The 13,092-nt window shown below is 42.8% G+C and overlaps 1 long non-coding RNA gene across 1 annotated transcript; it reads right to left on the bottom strand.

The window, feature by feature from the left end:
- Window positions 1-7,694: 7,694 nt before the first annotated feature.
- LOC132475029 (uncharacterized) lies at window positions 7,695-11,070 on the bottom strand. Its single transcript, XR_009529791.1, has 3 exons — window positions 10,627-11,070; window positions 9,963-10,171; window positions 7,695-9,185 (listed from the first exon to the last, which is right to left on the bottom strand). It is a non-coding gene; the product is annotated as an uncharacterized LOC132475029 (long non-coding RNA).
- Window positions 11,071-13,092: the final 2,022 nt, after the last annotated feature.

Below are 13,092 nucleotides of genomic sequence, written 5' to 3'. Positions count from 1 at the left end.
GACTGAGCCGTACTAGTTTTTCCCTCGTTGTCAGTACTCCTCTGTTGGGGTACTGAAAACGAGACGAGACGCCTGAAAGGGTACCGGAAAATTCGAGCTACAAACCCCCTCCGTTGATTGGTCGACAGAATCGTCACTTCCGGGCAACGTGGGGATAAAAACAAACAAACAGTAGCCTCGAGGTATTATTATTATGAAACAAAGCTTGCATTCGGAAGTTGATTAACTGCCATGTGAAAAGCATAAAAGCCAGGAACGGTTGCTGGACGACTTCCATGGTAGTTCTTGGTTTAATGTGTCGCGTTCAACTTTTCCATTGTTTTTATTGAGCAGGCTACACTGTGTCGCACTGTCACGATGTTTGCGTAGCTGCCGCGGCGATCGACATCCGTCCTACCACAAAGGGTACTGTCGGCGGTGGAAACGCGACCTCTGAACTGAGCTGGGCTATACCACCCCCTCCCTACTGGACTGAGGCGAACCGAACCGTACCGCACCCTGCAGTGGAAACGCGGCATAACGCAGTATTCAAAAACGTTCCCGAAATTCAGCCGTGGTGCAGAGTTACAGCCACTCCGTGTAATGATAAGTGCTAACAAAGGAGCTGACACTAGGTTGTGCTCTAACATCAACAGATGCTGGATTGACTGTATGTTGTACCGCAGAGGGAAAGTACATGGAAGGAGTTCATATTAAAACAGTTAGCCGAAGCTAGCACAAGTTCTATTCATGATGTTTTATTTATAGATGAATAAGAACATTACATGGTACCAGGAGTAGGGTCAAGAATAAGAAGCAACACAACATTATGGTTGCAATGAAACCGCCAAGTCCGCTAAAGCTGACTGGAAACGTAGATGCAAGTTGGAGGGCTTTCAAACAGCAGTTTCTGCTGTATATTGCAGCTGTCGGAGTGGATCGACTGGCAGATGAAAGAAAAATAGCCATGCTGCTCACCGTCGCCGGCACAGACGCAATAGAGGTCTTCAACACTTTTGTGTATGCTCAACCTGAGGACAATGACAAGTTTGATGAAGTCTTGAAGAAATTTGACGAGCACTGTCTATCAAAGAAAAATGAAACGTACGAGAGTGTTACGTGTGTGGTTGTGGAGTTTGCTCGAGAGAAGGCCACCTTGTTTGATCGGTGGTGCACCGCCACTAAACTACAGATTTTTCCTCTCTTCGAGAATTAGTCCTGCTGGAGGAATTTAAGAATAGTATATCCGAACGAATAGTAACATACTTGAATGAGCAAAAAGTGATGTCACTGTCCCAGGCTGCTGTGTTAGCGGACGAGTTTGTACTGACCCACAAGCCCGCTCATGTGTTTGCTACCTCTCCCACCACTCAGTTTCGCAAGTCAGTTTCGCACGTAAATGAGGTTACTGGTTCTACCCCTGTGCCCCCTCCACAGCCTGATAAGAACAGTGCCGTTGAGTGTGCTGGCCTTAGTCTCGACCCATTGCCTCTACCGATAACTTGTAATAAGCTGGTTGCTATGCAAAAGATAGATTCTGCACTGGAGCAGTATAATGAGAAGGCTGTCCCACGTTCACTGCAGACAGGTGACCCGGTTCTAGTTCTGCTGCCCATTCCCGGATCCTCTCTCTCTGCCCGTTTCTCCGGTCCTTATTGTGTGGGATGGAAGTTGAGTGACACAGATTATGTTATACAGACCCCAGATCGGAGGCGCAAGTCAAGAATTTGCCATGTCAACATGCTTAAGTTGTATCATGTAAATACCTTGACAACAGTGTTCCAGCGTTTGGCGAGGTGCGTCCTTGGCGCTGCATTTGGCAAAATGTGAGTTCGGTAGGGCTACCGTTACTTACCTTGGTAAACGGGTTTGAGGTTGTGAAGTGCGCCCCGTGGAGGCTAAGGTGACTGCTATCACTGCCTTCCCCGTGCCCACCACCCGGCGTGAGCTGCGCCGCTTCTTGGGTATGGCTGGTTACTATCGTGGTTTCTGTAGGAATTTTTCCTCTGTTGTCGCCCCGCTGACCAGTCTGTTGAGCCCCTTTGTCCCGTTTGCGTGGTCTCCAGATTGCCAACACGCTTTTGCTTCCGTTAAGGCTCTGCTATGTAGTACCCCTGTTCTGGTGGCTCCTGACTTTGAGAAGCCATTTAAGATGGAGGTAGACGCATGTAATGTAGGTGCCGGTGCCGTTCCTATCCAGGAGGATTCCATCGGTCTGGACCATCCAGTCTGCTACTTCTTACGGAAGTTCAATGAGTGCCAGACACGGTATTCTACTATCGACAGGAAGCTCTGGCTTTGCTGATGCGCTCCAGTTTTTTGAAGTTTATTTGGGATCGAGTTCTAGGCCTATTGTGGTCTTCACGGATCACAATCTACTGGTATTTCTCCACCGGAGGCATAATCAGAATCAGTGCCTCATGCGGTGGGCGCTGATTGTGCAGGGGTACAACCTGGTGATTCGTCACAAGAAGGGCTCCGAGAACATGTGTGCGGATGCCCTTTCTCGTGTGTGATGTTTGCTCTTATGGGTGGGGGTGTTACGTGTGTGGTTGTTTTCCTGTGTCTCCCCTCTCGTTCTCTGTAGGTCTCACGCCATTGACTGTTCCTCCACCATCGTCCAACCCCCTGTCCAATCTGGGAGCTGTCTGTTGGCATGTCAGAGTCATCAGGCCTTGATAACTTGCACCTGTTGGTCTCCATTGAAAAACGCCATTGTCTGCCTGTGTGTTGGCTGTGTCATGTTGTTGCCTTTTGTTTTTGAGATGCCATAGGGGTTTAGGTGAATTGGTAAGATACCCTTGGGTTTACACTACCATCACGTAGATTTACTCTGTTATCACATCAGGTTAGAAGCGGGGCCACCCTCTGTATGTATTAGCTAGGTTGTATGTGTGCACTAGTTAGTTGTCACTTTATCTTGTTTTCTTTGATTTGGCTCCGCTTATAGTTCTCTATTCCCCTTGGCGGAACGCTCGCCAAATAAATACACTTATGTACCTAGTTTGCTGTTGTGCCCTGCTTTGTTGTTCTCCCAGTCAGTCTAACAGTAACATGTGTTATGGTTCCCCTACTCCCCCCCTAGACGTAGCAAGCTAACATCCTGGAGACGTAACAGAGAGGTACGTCTTTCGCTCACGCCTACAGCACCAGGGTGAGTCTTTTGATACTTTTCTTACTGACTTCAAGATTAAAGCTCAGTCCTGTAATTTTGGTGATCTCAGAGACTCCATGATAAGAGACCAAATTGTGTTTGGAACAAATGAGAAGAGGCTCCGGGAGAAACTCTTTAGAGAAACACAGAGCTCTCAAGTCTCACGCATTCGCGTGAGACACACGCAATTCAGCCCATGCACACGCTCTCACGCCACACTTCGTATTTCTCACGCAGAGAAATTACCAGGATAGCGCCCGCCAATTTGGGCCGTTATTTAACAGTGGAACAGGTAGGAATCAAATGGGTTTCCCGTGCGTAGGGTAACCAGACGTCCTCTTTTGCCCGGCCATGCCCTATTTTGGAGACACTAAAAAAATCGTAGGGGATTTTATCAAAGCCTCATACATGTTCACATTGAATTTGCGTTGCGTTTCCCTGGGTCGTTCAAAAACTTGTTAGGCTACGCCCTCCCCTACTCAGTTCTGTTCACTTTACATTGGTGGAAGTGAGAAAGGGGGAGTGGTTAAGAAGAGCCTTCGGATTGGACGGTTTGACTTACTTGATTACCGTCATGTTTTGGAATTATTTTTTTTACCATTATTGTTTTACAGGGACAAACATTTACAAATTTCTCCTACAGGGGATTGATAAAGTTCCATCTATTGAAAAGAAAGAAACACTTGGTCATACTTTACACACTTTACCACAGCATTGGCCTACTGAATGCAACAGATATATTTTAAGCATTGGAATGAATGCCACATTAATATATATACTTATGTTTCTGCAGGTTTGCAACGTTTAAAAGTTCAGGGGAAAGTATAGCCTCTTCTGGTGTTGCTTAAAACAATAGCCTTTTGAGGGAGTGTTGTTTCTGAATATTAGTGTTAAGGGCCAATAATGCTTACTATCATACATTAGTCACCATGTTTGTGGACACATTTGTAAGCGGTCACATGTTAACATACCCCCCCCCCCGCGCTAAAATCTCACTCTGAACTCAGTTCAAAACTTGAGAGCCCTGGAAACAGAACTCACGTTACACAGCGCTATAACAATATGTCAAGGCTGTGAGCTAGCACGACAACATGTGCTGACTTTCAGAGAGCCTGCTCATGGAGCAGTGCGCGAAGAAGACGTAGCAGTGATTGCCGTGGCAACAAAAGGAAAACCATGGAGCAAATTTAAAAACAATGATAACAGGGTTAAAACCAGTGAAAAATAAATGTTCCCCTGCAAGAGTTGTGGCGAGAAACACAGACCGAGACAATGTCCTGCCTATGGAAAAACATGTGCAAAATGTAAAGGGCAAAATCATTATGCAAGGATGTGTCTCTCTAAGAAGAAAAGACAGGGTGTACACACAGTGCAGGAAGACTCAGATGACAGCGATGATTTGAGTGACACATTTTTCATTAAAATCATGGCATATGATGTCACTTTTCAGTCCTCAGAAATGAACAATACAGATCAAACTGTAAGTACAGTTAAAATTGACACAGGGTCCAAAGCTAACTTGATCAGTGAGAAGGATTTCAACACACTGACTGAAAAGCCTAAAATATTCACAGAGAAGGTCACACCTCTGAAGGCTTATAATTACCAACCAATACAAACAAAAGGTGCATGCAGACTTAAAGTGACTGTGAAAGGCAAACTGCATAACATGCTGTTCATCGTTGTCCCTGATGGACACGAGTCACTCTTAGGAGAGAAAGCATCTGAGGACCTAGGACTAGTAAAGAGGATCTATCAGATAAACACTGACAGCCTGACAGTGGTCAAACAAGGCAAACAACTGGAACACCAACAGTGTGAGGGAAGTTCAAACATTGTCAATTAATTCTCTTCGGTCTTCAAAGGACATGGGACATTACCTTACACTTACAAAATTCATCTCAAGGATGATGCCGTGCCTGTAGTGCATGCCCCAAGGAGAGTGCCTGCACCACTCGGGGCTGGCTTGAAAAAAGATCTTGAGAGAATGACTCAACTGGGTGTCATTGAGCGAGTGGAAGAGCCCACGGATTGGGTGAACTCCATTACTTGTGTCAAGAAAAAGAACACAGGCGCTCTAAGAGTCTGCCTTGATCCCAAAGATCTAAATGAAAATATTAGAAGAGAGCATTATCAGATTCCAAAAAGAGAAGAGATAATGAGTGAAATGGCTAATGCTAAGCTTTTTAGCAAACTAGATGCTTCACAGGGGTTTTGGCAGCTGAGGCTGGACCCAGAAAGCAGCAGGTACACTACCTTTAACACACCATTTGGGCGTTACTGTTTCTTGAGGCTCCCGTTTGGCATTAAATCAGCGCCAGAGATCTTCCAATGAGCTATGGAGTCCATAATAGAGGGTCTGGAAGGCACCAGAGTCTACAAGACAACACTATGATGAAAGACTGGAGAAACTCTAACAGAGAGTCAAAAAGAGTGGACTAAAACTGAATAGAGACAAGTGCCTCTTTGGAGTCACAGAGATGAACTTCTTGGGAGACAAGGTCACAAGTGATGGGGTGGAACCTGACCAGTCAAAAGTGCAAGCCATATTGGATATGCCTGCCCCCACTGACAAAAAGGTGTCTTGAGAGCCATGGGAATGATCAACTTCCTGGGAAAATTCATTCTTAATCTTACCTCCAAGACAGCATGTCTCAGTGAATTGCTACAGCACAACACAGTGTTTAATTGGACTGCTCGACATGAGAAAGAGTGGAAACAATTAAAGGACACTGTAACTATGGAACCAGTCCTCACATTCTTTGACACATCAAAACCAACGAAAATCTCCACGGATGCCTCGAAAGATGGCTTGGGAGCTGCGCTGCTCCAAATGAATGGAGACAAATGGCAACCTGTAGCATATGCGTCAAGATCAATGACAGAGACCGAGCAACGCTGTGCACAGATAGAAAAAGAGACTTTGGGTCTAGTGATTGGCTTCGGAAAGTTTCACAGTTATGTGTATGGATTACCAACCTATACGGCAGAGACTGACCACAAACCGCTCATCTCTATCAGAAAAAAAAACCTCAGTGACATGTCACCCAGAATTCAGCGCCTGATGTTAGCGTTGCAGCGTTATGACTTTAAGCTGATTTACACACCGGGAAAATATATTGTGCTGGCAGGTGCTTTATCACCAGCACCAGCACCAAGCAGTGACATGGTGGTCAGCCCTACAACTGAGGATGCTGAAACACACATAAACATGGTGACTGCTTCGCTTCCAACGTCGGATGTCATGTTGCAGCAAATCGTACAGGAGACGGTGAAAGACCCTCTGCTGCAGAAAGTGTCCCACCACATGCAAAATGGCTGGTCAAGAGGAGTCTGTCCGGGGTTCTACTTGGTGCATCCAGACTTGTGTGTGGCTAATGGGCTGGTGCTGAGACAAAACAGGATTGTCATCCCACAATCCATGCGCCAGGATATGCTTCAGCGTATCCACGAGGGACATCTACGCATGGAGAAATGTAAGAGGAGAGCGAGAGAGGCAGTTTACTGGCCAGGCATCAACAAGGATATTGAGGGGATGATACAGAAATGTGAAACATGTCTCAAACATCAATACAAACAAGCAAAGCAGCCGATGCTGATAGCAGACCTACTCACTGCACCATGGCAAAAGGTAGGCACGGATTTGTTTAATCTGCAAGGCAAAGACTATCTTCTGGTGATTGATTACTATTCTAACTATCCGGAAGTTGCACAGCTTTCCAGTACATCAGCACAGTCTGTCATCACACACATGAAAGTTTTTTTTCGCAAGACTTGGAATTCCACAATGTGTCATCAGTGATAATGGTCCACAGTATGTTTGTGGTGAATTTAGAGAATTTGCAATGCAATATGGATTTCAACATGTCACCTCTAGCCCCTTGTATCCACAAGCCAATGGACAGGCTGAAAAATGGGTACAAATTGTAAAGAGACTGTTGAAAAAGGCAAGAGACAGTAAGACTGATCCTTACTTTGCTTTGCTAAGCTACAGGGCTTCAAATCTGGAGGATGGAGCATCCCCTGCTGAGCTACTCATGCGTCGCAAGCTGCGCAACACACTCCCACACATTCCAAACAACAAAGATGACAAACACAACAACAAGCTGGTTGACAAAAGGATGAGACTCAAGCACAGACAGAAAATGAACTATGACAAAACCGCAAGGCGTCTGGAACCTCTTCAGGAAAGGGATGATGTGAAGATTGAGGGCCCTGACTGCTGGGACAGGAAAGCAATAGTTCTCAGTGAAGAAGGACCCAGGTCGTTTGTTGTTATGACAGAGAATGGACAAGTGTTAAGGAGAAACAGGAGGAGTCTGCTAAAGGCTCAGGGCATTGAACATCAAGCCGAGGACACTGGATCTGAACAACAAGAGGGTGGTGCACCAGATGTTCACCACAGTGAGCATCCTTCACCCTTCCCAATGACTGAGACACTTAGAAGGTCTACCAGATCAAGAAAACCTCCTGAGAGGCTCATAGAACAAGGAAGAACAGTTCGACTAAGAAGCTGGGACAGAAAGTTGTTAACAATGGCACTGTTTGAAAAAAAAAAGTTAGGTAACACTTTATAATAAGGTGCCATAATAAATAGCAAACTAGTCATTACCTAACCCTTTGTTAATATTTGTTAATTGTTACTAAAATATCTATTTGGCACAAGTTAATAGTTTTTCCATCATTAATTAAATATTAGTTGTTTGCATACAATCTGTATGTTAATGTTTTAACAAATAGAAAACAATCTATTAACTAATATTGTATTCATATTTATTAATAGTTAACTAAATGTATTTTTGGCACTAATTAACAGTTATTTCTTACATTATTTAAATGTTAAATGTTTATTTACAAACGATATGTTAATATAAAAGTTAATGACATATTATTATTTAACTAATTGTTATTAAACTGTGCTTCTGCCTATCCCAATATGAACCACTCCTCATAGGACTCTTACAATGAAGTTGGTTAAGTTTAATTAATATATTAGTAATATATAACTATCAGTATGGGGGACCCTTATAATAAAGTTGGTTAAGCTTAATTAATATATTAGTAATATATAACTATTAGTATTGAGGACCCTTATAATAAAGTTGGTTAAGCTTAATTAATATATTAGTAATATATAACTATCAGTATGGGGGACCCTTATAATAAAGTTGGTTAAGCTTAATTAATATATTAGTAATATATAACTATCAGTATGGGGGACCCTTATAATAAAGTCGGAATAGAAATTATTAATTATTTACAAATATTTATTAGAACATTTATTAACGATAGCAAATATTTTAACTTTCACACTGGAAATGAATGATCTCAGCACACACTGTTGGGAAGGGGGATGAAAATACTTTATTTATAACTCTCTAACAAAGAACTCTCCAATAGCTTTTTTTTAAGATTTAATAGGTTTCTTAAAGGCACTCAAGGCAATGTTTTTAGAGATGGGTGAGAGACGCTCCATTCACTCGGTAATTAGCCATTTAACCATCAGTGACTAAGAAGCTGTTAAATTAACCTAAAAATTTTACCTGGTGTGCCTTTAATGAAAGACTGTGTATGTGTTTCGGAGATGTTTGTACATCTCTGCTATGTCATGCAAAATCCTACCCAATGGACCACTGTGGTACTTTTTTGCAATCCATTCATGCCACTCAATCACATTTAGGTGGTCTGACAACAGTTCTTCTGTCCGGTTGCCCCTTTGTCTCCAGACCTGCTCCTTAACAGTTCGCCAAGCACGTTCAATGTGCTGTGTATGGTTTCATGTAATAGGATCCATATACCGCATACTGTGGTTTACAGTCAAGTGTCTGAACCCCAGATCATTAAGTACGCGGTATGACCGCCATTCATCACTAATGATGTAAGAGCCCATTTTTACATGTCGGCATAGCAAAGGGACAAGTTCTTGTCTGGTTCGCCGGTCCACCAGGCGCAGGATTGGTCTCTGACTCTTCCCATCACTTTTCTTCACGCCCAACATGCCAAAAACCCACTTTTTTCTTTTCCAACCCCCAGCCGCTCTGCCTCTCCCATACTGTGTTAAAACAAAACAAAAGAGAAAATGATCATGAAGGCAAGCAAGTCGCAGCAAAGCATAACACATTCTGTGTATAAGATATGCATTACACAAGGATACAACAAAGTTTTATTGTCACGTGCACATAGTTATTGGTTTAAGAAATGCAATGAAATTGAGTTTGTAAAGATGTAAAGTGCATGTTGGACATTGGGGAGGGATTATTGAGGGATTGTAGGGTCGGCTTGGACATCACAGATAAAGACCTTGCCTCGTAAGTCAATCGGCAATTAATTTGCGAAAACCGGTGCATCGGTTGAATTTGCCCCTGATCTAATGTTAACACTTTCAAAGGGAGGGGGGTTTGCAGGGTGGGGTTTGCAGGCACGAGGGGCGGGGGGGCTTTCTGGTGATGGGCTATGGGTTGTGTGGAGTGGGGGGTGGTAGCAGGCGTTAGGGGTGAGGGGGGGGGGGGGGGGCTTACAATATACAGAATACATCAGTGTAGGTTTTTTTTGATGATGGGCAGAGCTAGGGGCAGAGCTGTCGGGGTAGAGTAGTGGGCACATGTGGGTAAATGAGTGTGTGTAGGTTGGGGCTGAATGTGAAGAATGACACTTGGCCGAATGCAGAGGGGAATGGGTGCACAATGCGTGTGTATGCACTTTACTATTATCAATGTGTGTTGTTGTCAGTGATGTCTACCACTTAATTTTCCAGCATATTTTAATTATGGTAGTTGTCACTCTGATATTTTATGTACATGTTATGAAAATTAAAACAATATTTTCTGACCTTTCTCTTATGTCTGAAGTGGCTTTCGTCGATCACCACATACTCGTGTCTTCCACCCAATCGCTGTCCCTTCCTTCTCCTTCTTCTATTAAGTGCCAAAAATACATACTTCTCGTAGCTTCTTTGCCATCTTTGAAAGAGAGGTCGGACTCCTTGATATCTCATCCATCATCATGTCAATCTGTCTTAAACGCAGTCCTTGTGATAACCTGAAACAAAGCATCACAAATAATTTGCATTTCTTCAAATGACACCCCCCCCCCCCCCCCCCCCCTTCCACACACACACACACACACACACACACACACACACACACACACATAGACTGTAATAATATTCAGAAAATAGAAAGGACACGTGTAACACATTAGTAACAGAGCCGGTATGCGTAGGGCTTCACATCACATCGCAAGGCTTCACATCACATTTGACATTGTGTAAGAGCATGACAGTGTTTATTTGGCTACAGGCTATTTTAATGTCACATTTTGGCTGCTGGTGTATGTGGTGCACTTTGGCAGAAGAGCCGTTCACTTCATTCTCACCTTTCCTTAAATTCTCAAGCTATACGTTAAAATAACATTACCAAAGGCTACATGCAGGCGCACAATGAAAACACTCCACTCATCTATCCTTAGCCTACATTATTGTGTCATAATCTTACCTGTAAATGAACCGTGACCAATCAAAAAGAGATAACTTGGACTGGCTGAAAATTGACTTGTGCCTTATAGACTGCTTCACTCTGTTCCTGTGATTGAAGCCCCCTCTGCACATCCTGCAGATTAAAATATTAATATATTTCTTTAACAAAAAAGTCAAGAGTAAATTTGACAGTAAACTTAAGAAGAAGACCAACTTACCATTCATAGTAGTCTCCACAAGACTTCTTTGTCATTTTCATTTTGCCTCTGCAGGTTTTGCATTTCATCTTCTGCTTGAGGATTAGTTTTTTCTGTAGCCACTTAATTAATTTTAAATGTTTTTTAGTTGATCGGCGACCCTCAATAAGGATTCTAAATTTCCTAGCTAAGCCTGTCATTGTGTACACAGCATGTCTTCAGACCCATCTATGCTTGACTGAGAGCGCTGTTAGCCCAATGTACATAATGGCAGAGCCCGTCTACGAAGAGCCCGGGCACTCCCTATACACCCCATTGTACCGATTTTGGTTGTAGTTCCATGAGACATCCACTGGGGGTGATCGCGGGCGAGTCCAGATTGAATGGGAGTCTATGGGGCTAGACGGCTAATTATGCCTCTTTCACCTGCATGTCGTTGAAATATCGCACATTTTATTGTAGATTCCACAAGTTCAATATAGATTATGGTTCAAAAGTCAAATGAGTGATTACTTATGTCCTTTCGATTTCTTACAGTTTGGGCCGTTATTGGCCATACACGCTAGCATTCTGCTAATGAATGCTGATTGGTCAGGGACGGACTTGCGACTGATTACGACCAGAGACCCCTCTTGACGGCATCTGAAGCTGAGGAGCATTCAGAAACGTGTTAACTCAATTTTTGCGTACTGTATTTATATTTTCCTGCAGGCCCTTTTATTTTTTAGATAGTATGTATGGTGAAAGTACATGGGCATGAATGGAATTTCTTCAATTTCTTGTGTTCAATGTTCAATGTGTTATATACATGGTAGGTACGGTATGACCACCTTAAATAATACAGTCAATGTCCCGCTCAATATCATTTCATCTGTCATTGTCTATTTTTCGAAAATAAAGATAGTTTAAAAAAGAAATGCCTCGTAAATGTGCAATGATAAACTGCACTTACAGTGGAAACGGATTGTCCGTCTTTTCGTTTCCCAAGGACAGAAAAAGGTAACGTTCTTACTTGCTCCTGTATGAATTGTCCTAGGCTATCTGAGGCTTCACCTGGTAAGGAAAGTTGCGCTGGAGCCCGGGTAATATCGCACATGGCTTATTCAAGTTGCGCGCTAGACATTCTCTAAAGTGTCGAGACTCAAGCACTTAACTTACCTTAACCGATTGTTCCATACAAATGGTTAGTTAACGATTTAACAACTTCAACAGCTATCAGCTATTACAGTCGTTTTTTTTTGTAGGACTTGGGCTAATGACCTTGCACAGAGGGAAAACCATCTGCACCACTTGTCATTGATTTCTATGCATTCACTGATCTTTACAGATGGGTTTGTTTTAAGCCATTGAATATAATCGCTCTGCCCTGCAACACATTATAAGCTACACATGTTTGTTAAATGAGAAATATGGTCTGGGTCACATTGAAACAGTAACAGTTGTATAACAGTAATTATACAAACATTATACCAACATTGCAACAGGCAAGTTTATTCAAACATCACACTAACAAGAACACAATAAGAACAGTAACTAATAAAAAAAAAGCGAAATGATTTAACAACACTGAACATACTGAACAGAGGCAGGGGAAAAGGACAGGAAGGAAGAAGACTTGTCCGTTGTCACAGCATCAAGGTCCAACTGTAGAGATCAAGTAAGGAAGAGGCATGAGGAGTACAACAGAACACTGCTCTCTAGCAGATTGTTTACTGATGTAAACTAAATTGATGCAGTCTTAAAATTATGATTCTAATCCAGGTTTCTATTTTAGGAGAAAGAAATGGCTCATAATCGTTACTAAAAAAAAAAGCTTTATCATCGGCACTAGTGAGGATTAGAAAAAACACTCTCTGTAAGTAACATACATATGTAAAACATTCGCGCATTTCTTTTTTTTACATTAGCTCACTAAAACTGTAACTAGGGTATTCAGCAAAAAAAAGCCTTGCCTCCAGCTGGTGTTATCGTTGCGGGAAAAGGGAAGTGCTTTAGAAACTGCTGTAAAGCAGTACCTCTGACTGTATGACAATGTGTGACGTCATCGCATGTTTTTAACGCCTTTATAGAACGGATACGTGACCTTAAAAAATGCAATATTCAGCTGAGTTTATTATCTTAGCCCCACCTTTCAAATTACTTGACAAAAAATTACATCGTGAGAAAAGTGGATTCTGAGGATAAAACCCCGTTGGCTCCCATTCATTCTGGACTCGCCTAATAGCGCCCCGCGTGGTCAGAGATTATTACTGCAACCAGTCCAGAAAACCGGAACTAACCCGCGAGTG

This window comes from Gadus macrocephalus, chromosome 16, assembly GCF_031168955.1.
Source record: "Gadus macrocephalus chromosome 16, ASM3116895v1".
NCBI lineage: Eukaryota > Metazoa > Chordata > Actinopteri > Gadiformes > Gadidae > Gadus > Gadus macrocephalus.
The sequence above is the reverse complement of the archived record's forward strand: the minus strand, read 5'-3'. Positions and strand labels throughout refer to the sequence as shown.